Here is a 15994-nt window from a genome sequence, read left to right on the forward strand (position 1 = left end):
AGCAATCCCAGTTCCCCCTCAAAAAAGCAAAAATCTGTGTGGTCCATACATACTCTCCTGGAGAGACTACCTTATTTTATCTCCAGTCCGATGCCATTTTTATCCAAATTTCCAACCCTTTCCCTGATTCCTAACTTCTATGTTATTGCAATGTTAGCTTACAGATGTATACTTACCTACATGCCCCTGCAAATGGACACCCAGCACTGAAGTTTTGTTTTTTGTTTTTGTTTTTGTTTTTTAACGTCCAGGCCACTAATAGGGTAAAATGTGTAACAGTCTACCTCCCAAGGGCCGTGAGAGGGAACGTGCTGAGTCAGAGCTCGTGCTGCTGAGTTCACTCTCCTCCAGCGGGGAGAGGGGTCTACTTTTGTCCCCTCCTCTCCACGCTCCCGTGCCTCGGCCCCCGTGTGAGCCTCCAAGGGCTGGTGTCAGGGGCGAGAGTAAAAATATTTAGCGACGGGCCCGACGCATCGGCTCAGACGGCTGCTGTAAACAACCAGAGCCTTTTCCAGGCCAAATGTTGATCTGACCGGCCTCTCGCGCAGGGCAGCATGTGGCCAACGGTGTGGCCACATCAGCACTTCCAAGAAGTTTTCCCTGGGTCATTATGCTTGGAGACTGTTTCTGTGTGAGCCTGCGGATGGCCGAGGGTGCTTATAATCACAGGCCTCTGGCCAGCGGACTTAACATCAATTATAAGTGCACAAAGAAGGCTGGTTGTTATGTGCCAGCACTGTTCTGAGCACCCTGCGTATAAACTCGTTAATAGCTCGTGACAGCCCTGGGAAGTGGGGACTATGGTCATTATCCCCACTTGGTAGACCAGTGTGACAAACAACCGGGGAGTGGTAGCCTTGAACCTCTGTGGCTTTGCTTCTAAACACTGGGGTCCCAATCTCTCCACTTTACCACGTCCGTTTGAAAGCATCACACACAGGTATATTCGTTCGCTCATTTCACAAATACCTACAGGACACCAACTGTGTACTAGGGACTGGACCTACGATAGCAAACAAGCCAGGCACAGCCCCTGCTCCCCTGAAGCTAGTGTGGGCTGCAGGCGGGGCGGGGGGGGGGGGGAGGGGTGCTGAAGGGACCCTGGTCACAGGCACAGAATAAAAACAGAATTTTGTATAGTGGCATGCTGTAGGAAGGCAATAAAACAAGGAGGGAGGATAGAGAGTGAAGGCGACCAGGAAACATCTTTGGGTAAGACAGGAGAGAACTCTCAGGGAGGTGACAGCTGAACTGAGAGACGAATGATGACAAAGAGCAAGACCAGAGAGAGGGCACAGCAAGTGCAAAGGCCCTGGGGCAGGAAAAGGCTTAAGGAACAAAGAGAAAGACACCCTTGTGGCTCTGTTAATGTGAGCCATCTCGCATCATCTGGGGAATGATTATGGAATTGCTGTTCATTTCCTTAGGTGTGATAACGAAGGGGAGGTCACCTGGGGCACCAGCTTATTCTTAGGAAGTGCACGCTCAGGTCACAAGGGGTGATGTGCCATAATGATCATGACTTTTTTCAAATGGTGCAGCTAGATATAATGCACACATGGCCAAACATTAACAACTGTTGATTCCAGGTGGAAGGTGTAGCATAGCCACTGTCCTACTCTTTCAACAATTTGGTTGGAGATTTTTATACTAAAAACAGAAGGCAGAGCTCCACCTTGTCCACAGATCTGCAGCTGTGCTTCCTGGGGTCGTGTTACTCATTTTAATACCCAATTACCTGCGGACTGATGCCGGTGTGCCCCATTTTATCACATCACAAATTATATGAAATTCACGCATTTAATCTTTTCTTGCCTACGTATCCAAAAGAGAACTATCGGTGTATTGTTAAGCGACTAGACAAATTGTCACTGTTATCTGCGTTCCTTACTGGAGGCCGTGCAACCGTCTTTCACCGGTAAAAGTTCGGAATAAACATCACCTCTCTTTGAGATCACTCATAAGCAGCCCCCAGGAGACTGCAATTATACCCATTTATAATTCTCCTACCTCCCAATCTAACCCTTGATTCATGAATGTGCACTTTTAGGCGTTAGGCGTTAGAATAAATTAGACTATACAATTACGTGTAATTAAGGGGGGGAGGAGGAATGGGTACCGTGTTGCAAAGATTAGCCCTGTTTTGCTCAAGTAAAGTATGTCTGTGTCACCGTGCCAGCCCAGGAAGGCAGCATGAGATACAATTAATGTTCTTCTGACTTAATGGGGGTTTATGGTGCTGTTTTTCATTATCACAAGATCTCGAGAAATATAAACAGTTTTTCTCTAATGCAATTGCGTTTCCACCGACGAGACAGCTTGGGTCTAAGTGAAAACTCAGCAGAATTAACCGCAAATGGAAACGTTATGGATGACGCTGGGATTTGTATTTTAAGACCCGTGCAAAACTGTCCCCACTCAGGAGCTGAGAAGTCGGATCCCCAGCCCCTGGGGGTGCCTGTGCAGCCTCCTTCTGCTTTGTCCCGCACTCGTGCAGGTTATTAAAGCCACCTGTGCCCCAGTTCGGTGGCCCGCTCGCATTCCCAGGCCCTCCCGTCTGTGGCCATGTTTCTACTTTTAACGCTTTTCCTTCACACGTCAATTTGTTTGAGACATGTTAAAAGCTTGACTTTTACAACCTCATAAAACCGCATCTACTCCAATCCAAACGCAGCCAGAAGTGCTGGGACAATCAGATTGAGTTTCAGCCTCTTGACTGTGAAAACAACACAGCAGGAGTGATTCTTTTTTTTTTCTTTTTAATTGTTGTATAGGAGTTCCAGAAATAACAGCATCCTGGCTTTGCAAGGTGGATAGAACCAGCCGGGCGATCTGCGCCGAGGGCCGCCAGGGAACTCACGGAAGGATGAAATGAGGCGTGTGGGTGTCAACAGAACGGTCCCCTCGAGTTGAAACCAGCAAGGGGGTGGGGAGTCAGGCCAGTCCTGAGGGGCCTGAAAAGCCGATTATCCAGCCAGGACGCTCACGGAGACGGATGCCATCGGGGCGACGAGGGACCCCAGAGGAGAAAGGCTGTCCCAGACAGTGTGGATGGAGACGGTCAGGGGCCGGGGTGTCAGGAGGCCAGAGGATCCCGAGAATCACACTGAGGCCCCACCCAGGCCCTGGCTCAGTGGCTGAGGGATTTTCCAGGCTGGGGGACATCTGAGCGCCCGAGGCCTCCCACGTCTCCCAGGCAGACACCGAGCTCCCAAATGTGGCCCGAGTCCCCCTCCTGCCTGGAAGGAAGCTGGAAAACTTAGGCTGAGGCCTCCGACCCCCGAGGACCACGGAGTTTGCTGTGAATCATGGGAATGAGACGTGGCCAGGGGGCGCTTTGCAGACCCTTTGACTCTGCGAGCATCTGAGTTGGTGAGTTAGGGCCTCACCTGAAACCCGATCCGTGGCACAGGCCTATGGTGAGCACACACACATGTGTTTGCACACGCGCACACAGACACGTGCACATGCACACAGACACACACAAAGAGGCACTGACTCATGAGATCTATCTCCTTCCTAAGGAAAAATAAGGGGCAAAACACAGATGACACCATGTTCAGCCTATGACAGCAACAGAAAGAATAAATATCCAAAAGCGATAACCAAATGATGTCATCTCAGCCCTGCCTACAGCCCCATGTAGGGGATTGTGAGCTGCCCCTCCACGCGTGGGGTTTCCTGGTGAGGAGAAAATTGTGGGCAGGACCCCTGTAGGGAAAGGAGACCTGTGTTCGTGAACTTGAGGCCTAAAGGAAGGCAGTGTACTTGTGGTTAGAAATCTCCCCACCTCTGAAATATTCTCCAGCATAAAAAGCAGGTAAAGGCAGATCTCACCTCCCTCCCCACCGCCAGCCCCGGAGGCACCCCAGGGGGCTCTGAGGACCCAGGTAGAAAATTACTGTCGCAAGAGATACGTGTCCCAAAGCCAGGCACAGTCTCAAATGAGTTAAAATCCCACTTCGCCAACTTTGTGACCTTGGTCACAACACTTGACCTTTGTAAGCATAAGTTTTCTTGAAAAATTGGTACAAGGATTACATAAGATAGCCTGGTGGAAACATTCAGCAGTGGACCACAGAACCTACTAGAACTATACTCCCTGTGGGAATCCCAGCCCCATGTGGCCAGTCCAAATTGTGAGATGGTGGGCATGTAAAACACACACCAGACTCCAAAGACTTCGTAAGAAAAAAGAATGTGAACTATGTCATTAATAATTTTTATATCGATCGCATGTTGAAGAGATGTTTTGGGGAGACTATGTGAAACAGATTAAAATCAACTTCACCTGTTCTGTGTTACTTTTTAACGCAGCTACTAGAAACTTTTCAACTCCAACCATGGCCTGCTTTATCCTTCTACCAGACAGCAACGTACCAGCAGTTCGGCAGGAAACGTGTCCATCCTTCCTTCCGCAGAGATGAGACAGAGGGGAAGAGGGTCCCCGCTATTCTTTGCTCCCTGAGGGTGAAGGCGCGAGCCTGACATCCTGAAGAAGGGCAGGAGGTCAGCAACCTCAGTGGTGCCAAACGTGAGGCAGGAATCTGATTTAGGAAAAGAGGTTCCCGATTTTCCTGATTTCGTTGAATTACTTTAAATGTCTATTGATTGATGGATTTGGGGAGAGAGCGGGGTAGGGCCGGAGAGAGAGGGAGAGAGAGGGAAAATCCCAAGCAGGCTCCAGACTCCGCACAGGTCCCCTCGTGGGGCTTCAGCTCTCCACCGCGCGCACAGCAGAAATCAAGAGTCCGTGGCTCAGTCAACTGAGTCAGCCGGGTGCCCCTGATTTATTTAGACTATAGATCCATCTGGGGGTGGTGAAGGGAGAAGACGGTGGGGGACTTTCGTGCTTCCCAGCCGGGTTAGGACACCCGATTGGCATCTCAAACAAACAAAGAATGTTTTAGCACACCTTGTGGGCCTCCGATATTTTTATTTACTAAATGTGACAAGCCAACTTGCGCGAAGGAAGACTAAGTCAGAGAAAGGAGCTGTTCCAGTGAAAAGGGGTCTCGGACTTCGCAGAACTCTGGAGCCAGGCTTCCCGGATTCCAATGCTGGGTGCACCCCTTAGCAAGTGTGTGACCTTGGGCCGGTTACTTAACCTCCCTGTGACTTGGTCTCCACGTCTGTAGAATGGGCCTAACACCTCCCTTGTAAGACCATTAGGTTTCAACAAGTCACCGTTGCCTACATAAGGGCACGTATCTGCAGCAAGGTCTGCCTCCCCTTAGCAACTCTGCGTGTTCCTGCAGCTACTGGTTGGTTCTCTGCCGGCTCTTTGCCCAACCCCGTCAGCCCGGTCCCCCTCAGGCCTCTGCTGTGGCGCTGGGGACAGTGGAAACCGCGGTGGACAGCACCACCTTGAGTCGAATTCCTCCCCTTTCGGAGGAGAAAGCGGGTTTCTCCTTTCTTTCCTATTCCCGGATCATTTCTGGGCAACGGCAGCTATTTTCGCTTGAGTTCAAGTTAGGATCTCGGGAGGGTTCCTGGGCGCGGGGGCAGTTCACCCTGCGCTCTAGCTGGGGGCTCGGGCTGCAGCCGGCCTCTCCAAAGGCAGATGCGTGTGGTGAGAGGCGAGCGCCGCGCTTTCAGCAAAGGCGGTCGGGTGTTTGCAGACCGGGGCGAGCCCTTGTGAGAGCAGATAAAAGAAAACATTTATTAACGTGTCATTACGAGGGGAGCGCCCGGCCGGGGCTGTCGCACGCCCCGCGCAACACTGGCTCCTTCCAGCTCCGAGGGAGGAGAAAAAGCAGGGAGGAAGGAAGGATACTCTTCGTTTCCAGCCAAGGGGACCTGATCAATGGCCCTCCTCACTTTATTGCGGTGTTTGATTTATTAGCGATGCCCCCCCCCGTTTGTGTCTTTTACACACACACACACACACACACACACACACACACACGCACGCACGCACGGCTCTGGCTCGCGTCCCTCCCTCATTTCCAGCTCCTGGGCGAATCCCACAGCTGTTTCAACTCTCCGCCGAGGGCGAGCGGGAGCGAGTGTGCGTCTGTGTCCCGGCGAGGGTGCGCGCTCGGCGCCGGGAGCGCGGCCAGCCGGGTCCCGAGGCATCGGGAAGCCGAGAGCCGCGCGGACCCCCGCTCTCCGCCGCTGCCCCGTCCGGGGCCGGACTTCGGGGCCAGGGCCGCGCGCGCCGGGGGAACAAGGACCGGGCCGGCCCGGCCGCGCGTCCATCGAGCCGGAGGTAAAGCGCTGGGGAGCGGGGGGCGCGGGGAGGGCGCCGCGGCGGGTTTCCCCCCCACCCCCCCCACCGGCCCCGGGCCCCCGCCGCCCGCGGCTCCGGGGCTGGCGCCCCCCGCCCCGGCGCGCGCTCGCCTTCCCCGCTCGGAGGCCGGCGGGCGGGGAGCCGGGCCGCGCCGTGTGCCAAGGGGCCGGCTCGGGCAGCGCGGCCGGCCGGGCTGGGGCGATGTGAGAGCGGCCCGGGCGCGGCGCGGAGCCGGACTTTGGCGAGGGCGGTGCGCCGGGGCGGGGGCCGGGGTGGGGGCGGCGGCGGCGGCGGCGGAGCCGGGGGGGGGGGGGGACGGAGAGGCGGGAGGAGGCGGAGGGAGGGGAGGAGGAGCGGCGGCGGCACTCGCCGGGGGATGCAGCGGCGGCGGCGGCGGCAGCGGCGCGGAGTCCCCTGCGCCCCGCGGCCCGGCCGGGCTGCGGCAGAGGCGGCGGCGCCCCGCGCGGGGTGAGGCCGCCGGGGCCGTGCGCGCCGGTGAGTGGGGCGCGCGGGGCCCGGGGGGGCGGGGGGCCCCCCGGCCGCCGCAGCGCCGCCCAGGTGAGCGGGCGGCCGGTCCCGACCGCCCGGCTCCGGCCCCGGCGCGGCGCGCGGAGGTGGGACCGGGCCGTCCAGAGGGAGGCCCCGGCGCCGGCGGGCCGCGGGGGGCGGGGGGCGGGGGGATGACCCGTTTGACCCCGCCGGCGGGCTTGGCGAGCGGGTGACGGCTTCCCACCGCGCCCCTGACCCGCGGGAGCCACGCGGAGCCCTGGAGGACTCCGGGGAAGCGCGCCCGGGCCCGCCGGCCGCAGGGGGATGGCCTCCTTGACCCCTTTGAGTTAGAAGCCAGACCACGTGGGGCTTGTCCAGGCAGGACACGGGAAAGCGGTGGACCGGATCTTCAGGGTGACTGGGAGCTCGCAGCTACCGAAAGGGCCAACGGGATCGAAAAGACAAACTTCCTCCCAGGCCAGGTCAGAACCGGTTCTCATCGCCTTGCGGGGAGATGCTCCCCTCCCCGGGCTCCCCGGGGTTTCCGAAGTGTGGCAGCGAGGGGATTTCTAGGAGTGCGCTTTTCTTTCCTTCTGGTTTTTCTCTCTTTTATTTTAATTCTTTCTAGTAGTTCATTCATTCGTTCTACAAGCATCCATGGAGCACGTCCTCGTGCCAGGTTCCGCATTAGCTCCAAGAAAAGGCGACGATCGGTATATAGTTCCTGAGCCAGAAGCTCGCTCGGTTCGCTTTGAAGGCAGCCTAGTAAAGAGATGTGGTCTCAGGGTGGAAACTGTAAAGAGACACCAGCAAATCCTAGTTTTGCACAGTGTCCTCTGTCCGCAGTTCCCTACCTGCCCTAGGACTGAAGACAGTGCCCCCTGCGCACAACACAGTCCCCCTCCTCCTCTTCTTCCTGAAAGTTCTGATCCCTTCCCTGCCCCCTCTACTCTTTCCAGCAGCTTGTTTTAATCACTTTTTGAGTTAAAAGTCAATATTTAATTAACCAAGTAATTACATTCAGCTTACGCTTGAATCTGGGTGTTTGCACATCTGTGGCTGCGGGGAGGCCGGCCCTGGCCCCCTCCACCTGCCCCTGCCTCTGTCCCACAGGGCCGCCCTCCCTTCCTTCGGGGCAGAGCCGGGAGCCTGCTCTCCCGCGGGTTCTCTGGCGACAGAGAAGCAGGTAGGATGGGCTTTCCCCGGAGGACACGGGCGTCTCTCCCCAGAGCGGCCAGAGTTACTCTCATCTGGCAGTTAATAGTGAGGGGGATTTCTTCCTGCATCCCGGCTACCCATCACAGAACCCGCTGGAGGGTTGTAATTCAATTAAAGCCATTCATACGTTCATAAAGGGGGTGGGGAGGACAGACTGGAGACCACTCACCTGGCAAGAGAGGTTCCTCCGGCTTTGCCTGTCCCACCTCATGGAGGACAGAACACTCCTCAAAACAGCCCGTCCGGGGGTGCAGATTAGTGTTCTAATCAGCGGCTCAAAGGGGAATGGTGGCAGGCTTGGCCGATAGGAGGCTCGCTGGACATTTGCACACGAAGGATGTGCCTTCCTTGGGCCACGTTTATGTACATAAATGCCTGAAAGCCCATGTGGGTTTGGGGTTTGGGCTTTGCGTACAGTTTTTGGGGTTTTCTTATTTGAATTTGTGGCTTTTTAAAAAACCCTAATAACATGTTATGTTTTCAAACTTAAGGGTTGAGTGAGGAGTTAAGTGTAAAAAGCCGGGCTTGGAGGAAGACAGTGTGGCCGTGTGTGAGATTGTGTGTGCGTGCATGCCCGTGTGCAGGGGTTGTGTCCCCTGCCCAGTCGCTCTGTTCAGCTGCCGTCCTGAGGACCTAGAAAGGGGTGACTGCACTGCCCGGCATGTGAAGTCCACCTTTGGATTCGGGGGCGACAACTCTCTCTTCCTTTCCCTAGACGTGTTTAATTTATCCATTTGGCCGTGCCTCGAGGGGCAGCTTTCTGGTCTCCTGAGTCAGCCAGACTGGGAACATCACCCAACCCCACGAAGTCTGTTCTTCAACTCTGTCCCCGCAGAAAGGAACCAAAAGCCTTGTCCTCCAGAAGAATAGCAGAATTCCCGACCCGCTTGTAGTTCAAAGAACGAGCTTCGTCTAGACTTAGGGTGACAGGTATCACTTACGTAGTGTTTTGTGAGCCATACGCTGTTCCAAACCCTCGTGCATAATAACTCCTTTAATCCACACAAAAACCCTGTGAGGTAGGTCTTGTGGTTTTCGTCATGTTAAAGACGAGGACACAGAGGGGATTGTGACCTTCCTGGGACAATTGGTCAGTGGTGGAGCCAGGATGTAAGAGGCCCTGTGGCCCCAGGGTCCATTCTGACCCACTCTACTCTCCTCCCTCCGTGACCTGGGTCTTTCTTCCAGATGTGGAAGAAATACATGCCCCGTGGAAGAAAACGCATCTAGACAAAAGTTTGAAAGGCAGAAGCCCATCAGTAACCCCTCTCCTCTCCAAAGATCTCCACTATTTGACAGAATCTCCGATTTGTGTTTGGTTTGGGGGGTGGTTTGCAGCCTGAGGAAAGTGTGCGATTGCCGGGCCACGTTTCCTGCCCCGTGCAAATACACACACACACACACACACACACACACACACACACACACACACACACACGCTCCCCTAGTCAGAATGCAAAGGGACGCATCAAATGTGGCTGATGCAAAAAAGCACGGCCTCCGAGGGGCGGAAGGGTTAACGTTTTCCGAGAAGTGAGGCCCTCTTGTGGTTGGTGATGGAGTCGCACTGGCCTGTCCTTGGAGAGGTGGCCCCGAGGTTCCCAGCTTTCCATCAGGCCCCGGGGCCCTCTGTGGCTGGTGGGCACGGAAGGTGGGGCTTCTCAGCGCTGACCTGCAGGTGCGGTCGCCTCACCTCAACCTGCCTGCCTTGCGATGAGCCCCCGCCCGGGGAGGCCGCGGGGCCCCTGATCCGATTCAGGGCGCTACCTAATTGGAAGATCATTAAGATCATTATAATTAATTGGCATCCTGATAAATGGCGTGATTGCCTAACTGGGATGGTTGCTAGGGAACCGGGCCTCGCTTGGAGCCGAAAGGGGAAGTCGCGTGGGTCTGGCCGCGGTCGGGTGTTCTGGCTACACAACCAGCAGTTAATGGGGGGCAGGGAGGCGGACGACCCGAGCAGTCTTCCCGGCATCTGTTGGTGTTTACTGAGCAACTGCTGTGTGCAGGTCGCAAAGAGAATGTCACAGAGTCTCAAACCAGCATAAGGAGAAAAGAAGGGACGTGTTCGCTTTTATGGCCACAAACTGCTCGGGTAACTCTGGCTTCAGATGCAGCTGGAATCAGGGCTCCGATTCTGTCATGAGCATCCGTTCCTCTGCCTGTCTGCTCCTCCTTCCACGGGGCCGGTTGCCCTCTGGCTCCAAGGGGTGGGCAGGCCCGGGCTTCCTGCCCCGCTGTGTGATCCGGGGAGCATTAGTTAACCTCTCTGGGCCCCGGCGTTGTCGTCCAGCAAATGACGAGGTCTGTAGTAGCACTTATCTCCTGGTTTGTGGTAAAGGATGAAGTGAAGTCATCAGCAGCAAGGGCTTCGCGCGGCATCTGACCTCAGCAGGCCCTCAGTAAACGCCGGCTGTTATCATAATTGAGGTGTCCGAGTTGGCTGCTGAAGAGCGGTCCTCTTGTTCTCCCTGGTCTAAGCCCAACAGGAAAGAACAAGCCTCTTTTCTGGAAATGCCCACCCTCGCCCCAGGCGTCCCTCTGATGGCACTGGTTTATGTCACGTGCTCACTCCAAACCCGCACCGGTCAAGGAAACGAGCGCCCGACGGTGGGCTTAGGCCAGGCTCCCAGGCCCCACCCTGGGGCTGGGGACGGAGCATCGGAGCCCCCAGAGTCCTGGAGAGCACAAGTTGGGGGGCTCCCAGTGGAAGGAAGCCTCATTGCTACAGCCTGCTAAACATCCCGGGGTGTCTGCGAGGGACCTCACGACAAATATCCATTGTGCCGGGGAACCAGGTGACTGGGCAGCCTGGAACGTGGGGATCCCTGAATAAGACTAAGAGAGAGGTTTGGGGGCAGGGAGATGATCCGGAATTCAGTCGTGGACATGTTGGGTTTGAGATGACCAGGGGATCTGAGCTCTCGGTCGCTGTGGGATACCCACGTCTGGAGCTGGCTGGGGCTGGCAGCCTAAATCTGGGAGGCCTTGGAGGATCCGTGTTATTTTAAGCCATGGGACTGGACACGACCGTCCAGGGAAAATGTATTTTGTTCTCTGGTGTGGTCTGCCCCTCCCCTCCACCTGCCTGTCCTGCATCTATCTGATGACTATTTTTAGCACACCTCACAGGCTCACCTCCTGATGATGCTCTTGAGAAATTCACAAAGCCCCAGGCTGAGCCCGCTTTGTCCGTCTCCTCACTGCTCAGTGATTAGCGGATAGAACCAAATATTCATCACTCGACAACAGGTGCCTTTGGGAACTGAAGGTCAGGTGGGATCTTGGGCCTCATAGGCAACATGATGCCTCCCTGGTAGAACACCTGTTGGCATGGTCTTCGAAGCTTTTCCTCCAGCCCAGACCCAGACTTCATGGGATTCTCTCACCAGAGACCACCGCCATTTTGAATTCTACACAGTCTCTTAATGAGATTCCAAAACATACGTTGTCCAGGGGCCCTGGCCTCTGACACATGGCTTTGTCTTGTAAAAGCCTGGCCCACGGCCCTGCGCACTTGGGCCCTGCTTGAAACATTAGGTAAATTCTACCCCAGACCCAGAGTCGTTACGAGTAGGTCTTATAAGCGTGAGTTGATGGACGGGGCCATCCCCAGGGGCCATGACGTGTTTAGCCAGGTGGAAGCCAGATGTGTTAGGTGAAGAATATAGCCAGTAGCCTTCGTTACTGGCTCCCAGTCAGGGCCCCAGTGGGTGACTGGCCCTCCTCAGTGGCCAAAGAGAGGAGCGTTTTGAAAAGAGAATGGAAAATGGCTCCCAGAAGTTCAGGAGATGTTCATGCTCTGGTGAAAGTCAGATCATCCCAAAGCTGCATTTCTGGCCTGCTCTAGAGACAGACCCTGTCCACAGACTTGTGCATGCGGGCCACTTTTCTGGATATTTCAGACACCAAGAAATCCTACCACAGTTCTTAGAGGCTTTGAGTCCTAAGCATTTGAATGTGAATCAAGATACATTCACCGCAAGTAATAGGATTCCTGGCTGAGAGTGGCTTACACAATAGAAACGTTAGCTCTCACTTAACAACAGTCCAAGCCAGGGGAGCCCTGGAGCCAATTTGTACAGTGTCTTCAGAGACCCAAGATCTTCCAGTCCTCTGCTCCTCGGTCCTCATGCGTCTTTGGCTTTGCTGCTTCATGGTCTCAAGATGGCTGCTGCAGCTCTAGATATTACATCCCCATACAAAGTGGAAATAAAGAGTGGGACCCCATGCTGTCAGCCTTTTAATCAGAAAGCAAAATCCTTCCAAGAACACCCTCACCCCAGCAGACTTTGCTTCATGCCTCATTGGTCCAGGGTTGGGTTTTGTATGCACACCTAAACCAAACACTGGCAGAGCGAAACGGGCTTTTCGTGTTTGACGTCACTCGGTGGTTCCCAAAATTAGCAGATCAGACGCCCTCATAGAGCAAATATTTTTGGCAGGTTTACCTGCAATGAATTCCTGGTAATAGAACCTCTCTGCACGTTTTTGAACTGATAAAGTATCCTGAGTATAATTTAAAGAAAAACTAAGAGGAAATGCAAGTAAACATATGTATGGCCAGCTATAAATCTTAGGCACAACTACGTTGGAAGACGCAATAAAGCAGTCAGATGCCCACGCTAGTGTGGAATCACATAAATCTGACAGCTACAGACACAGCGGGGTAGGAACATCCCACAAGTGCTACGGCCATAAACCATGTGATTTTCCCAAATGGCGAACAATTTACCAAAATCTCCGAACAAAACAAACGACAGTCTTCCCTTGGTTTACCTCGCGGTTGCATTCCCAGAAAATTCAGCGTAGAGTAGAACCAGGCAAAACAGCTTTTGTGTTTATATGTGAGATGGGGTTCGTTTCTGAGGCCAGGTAGCTAACTGTAAGAGCTTTTTCGCCTACGTGAGTGTCTTGTGGGACATCGGAAAGTCATGCCGGAAATGGGGCAGTTCTGGGGGTGCCTGGCTGGCTCGGTTGGAAGGGCATGAGACTCTCGATCTTGGGATCGTGAGATCGAGCCCCACATTGGGTTCTTCACTGCGTGGAGGGTGGCAAATTATCCGGCATCCCTGCTCCCCTACCAGACGCCGGAAACATCCCCCAGTTACCATGACGACCAAACACTCTTCACAAATTACTGCGAACACCCCTCTGGGCTGATTTCACTCTTCTGAGAGCCAAGGGCTTACGCCAGTGCTGGTTTATTGCCAAAACAGGGGTGCACCTCCCGGCCTGTAAACTGAGGAGTGATCCTGTGGGGGCCACCCACAGCTTCTGCCTCAGAAATAAGGACAGCTTATTGCCCTCCTTGTTGACGCGTTCCTACAATACCCTAGTCCCTCGGGTGACACGATCCCATGTTGTTAGCACGAACCAGCTCTCCAGCGAATGGGCTCCTGAGTTCTTGGGCACATCCAGGTATCAGCGGCTTCCACCTGGGCAGGAGATGAAGAAGGTGTAGAAGACTGGACGTAAGAGACATCTCTGAGAGTGCCCCTGGTTAACAGGGTGCGTTCTAGGACCAGACTTCCTGATTCACCTACCAGCTCTGCCGCTCAGTAGCTGGGCGGAGATGGTCAAGTCAACTCATTTCTCTGAGCCTCAGACCCCTCTTCTGTCAAATGGGGATGATCACGGCAGCTTCCTGGTAGAGTCACGGCGAAACACTAGTTCACTGGGTCGGCACGTGGAAATTGCTTCCAAAAGTCAGGCGTCCTTATTATTGCTTATACTTGTAGATCCCCTAGCCTTTTTGCTTTTGTTTTTGTTTTTACCGAGATGTAATTGACGTATAACGATATTCGGCTTAGGTGTACAACATGATTTGATACGCGTACATCTTGGAAAACGATTACCACAGTAAGGTTAGTTAATACGCATCATCGCACAGTTAAATGTTTTTCCTGGGGATGAGAATGTTTAGGGTTTAGGCTCTTAGCAACTTCCGGGTGCAGAACACAGCCTCGTTAACCGTGCAGTGCGTCGTCCCCGGTCGCAACGGGAAGTCTGTACCTTTTAACCGCCGCTCACTCCCCAGTCTCTCCTCGGTATGAAGATTCCACATATAAGCGAGCTCGTGCTGAGTTTGTCTCTCCCCTGATGGCCCGTGCCACAAACGGCAGGGTTTCCTCCTTTCTCCTGGCCGAGTAATATTCCCATGGTCTGCGTATACATATCACCTCTCCTCTCTCCGCTCACCCCTCCGCGGCCACGGCGGTGGCTTCCGTGGCTTGGCCGCCGTGGACGTACGCGTGCAGGTAGCTTTTCGAGACGGTGATTTCATTTCCTTTGTATAAATCCCGGAAGGGCATGTGCTTGCTTCAGTAGCACATATACTAAAATCCTGGAAGGGCAGTTGCTAGATCGTATGTTCTGTGTTTAACGTGGGGAGGAACGGCCACGCTGCTTTCTTCTTAGCTTCTTGAAGTGCTCCTGTACTTAACTCCCGTCGGTCCGCGAGGAAGGCTGCAGTACCCCCCACCCCGAGCTGAGGAAGTCCGCATCCTGAGGCCTCCTGAGCTGTCGAGCTGCGCTGTGCCCTGCTCCCCACCCCGCCCCCACCCACCCCTCTTTTAGGCCTCAGTCAGGCCAGCTCAGGAAGGGAGCAAACCTGGGGGGCCAACCTATAGGGCTCCGAGCCCGTCCCGGGAGCCCAAGGTGGGCTTGTCACCATGGACCCAGGAGATGCTCATTAGGGGAGCAGGGGTTCCGAACGATCTCCAGGGCAGCTCTTAAAAACCCCGGCGCCCAGCCCAGGCCACACCCAGACCAGGTAACTCGGTGGCCTGGGGGTGGGGCCTGGGCATCTGAGCAACCAGGTGACTCCAGCGGGTAGCTCAAGTTTCGGACGGCTAAGGCAGGAAGAGAAGGTGCTGGATGGGGTGCCTTCTGCTAGGCGTTTCTGCAGTTGGTGGTGGCAGCTGCTGTAACAAACCCCTCCTTCCAGTGACCTGTTGCGCCTGTCGTAAAGTCCAGACTCCTTGCCATGGGCTACTCTGCCCTGCACTGCCTGGCCTCCACCCCCGTCTCACTTCCTCCACCTCCGAGCTTATTGTGCCATCACACTGGCCTCTTCTCTGTTCGTTGGCCGCATCCGAGCTTGTTCCAACCCCAGGGCCTTTGCACTTGCTGTCCCCCCCGTGCCTGGACATCACAAGTCTGGCTCCTTCCGATCCATTAGGTCTCCGCTCAAACGTCACATCCTTAAAGGCCTGGTATGACACCTGTTTTATGTTTATAACACTTGCCACTCTCTGGAATTATCTCGATTTACTTATTCGTCCTTTGTCCTCTCTCCCCTCCCTAAAAAGTAAGCCTCGCGGCTGCAGGAATCGGGTCTGTCTCACTCATCACTGTAACCCCAGCACCCAGAACAAGGCCCGGGACTCTGAGTGCTCAGGAAATATTTTTTGGATGAGGGAACCTGGGAAGGAGGCTCGGAGATGTGCCGCTGGGTCTGAATCTAGGATTTGGGGATCCTTCGAGGGCAACTGCTCAAGGTGAAGGAGTCAGAACCAGTTTGCCATTTGCAGAAAGCAAAGGGGGGGGGCGGGGAGGGTTGCTCACCAGTCCTGGGACCCTTCCGGTGTCCATCCCGGCGCTGGAGCTGGGGTGTGTGCTGAGGTCACCCACATCCGCCTCGGGCCACAGCGGGGACGTCAGGCCCTGTGCAAGGGCTGGCAGAACCCGCCGCTTCTGACCAGTCTCAGGCCACTTGGTACATGGAAGTTAGTCTGTGAGATCAGTGGCGGGACATTTCTGCAGGTGCCCTGGGAAAGACAGCTCTCCCCACCCCCCACCCCCCTCCCCCGCCCTCATTGTCCCCTCCTGAAAGGAGCTGTCACAGCCCAGGAGACCTGCCTCTGTCACCTCCTGTCCCAAACTCACACTCCTGAAGGCTCACGTTTCTGTGCCCCAGACAGCATTCTAAGCGGCCGCGCAGGTGAACATGACACGGGTTGTCTTAGTCCGTTCAGGCTGCAACAGAATCCCAGAGACTAGAAGGTTTCGAAGCAGCAGAAATTTATTTCTCACAGTTCTGGGGCTGAC

The 15994-nt window shown here is 55.0% G+C and overlaps 1 protein-coding gene across 3 annotated transcripts in view; it reads left to right on the forward strand.

The window, feature by feature from the left end:
- Window positions 1-6003: 6003 nt before the first annotated feature.
- The window catches only part of SULF2 (sulfatase 2), a 118051-nt gene continuing 108060 nt past the window's right edge, over window positions 6004-15994 (forward strand). For 2 of the 3 annotated variants that reach the window (XM_042980224.1, XM_042980227.1), the window contains exon 1: window positions 6004-6211. The gene's annotated coding sequence lies outside the window, so the exon portion shown is untranslated. Of the gene's footprint in view, window positions 6212-6707; window positions 6728-15994 lie in introns of those variants that run through there. The other variant, XM_042980226.1, reaches the window with a different exon arrangement.

The sequence above is a fragment of the Panthera tigris genome, chromosome A3 (assembly GCF_018350195.1).
Source record: "Panthera tigris isolate Pti1 chromosome A3, P.tigris_Pti1_mat1.1, whole genome shotgun sequence".
NCBI classification, from domain to species: Eukaryota; Metazoa; Chordata; class Mammalia; order Carnivora; family Felidae; genus Panthera; species Panthera tigris.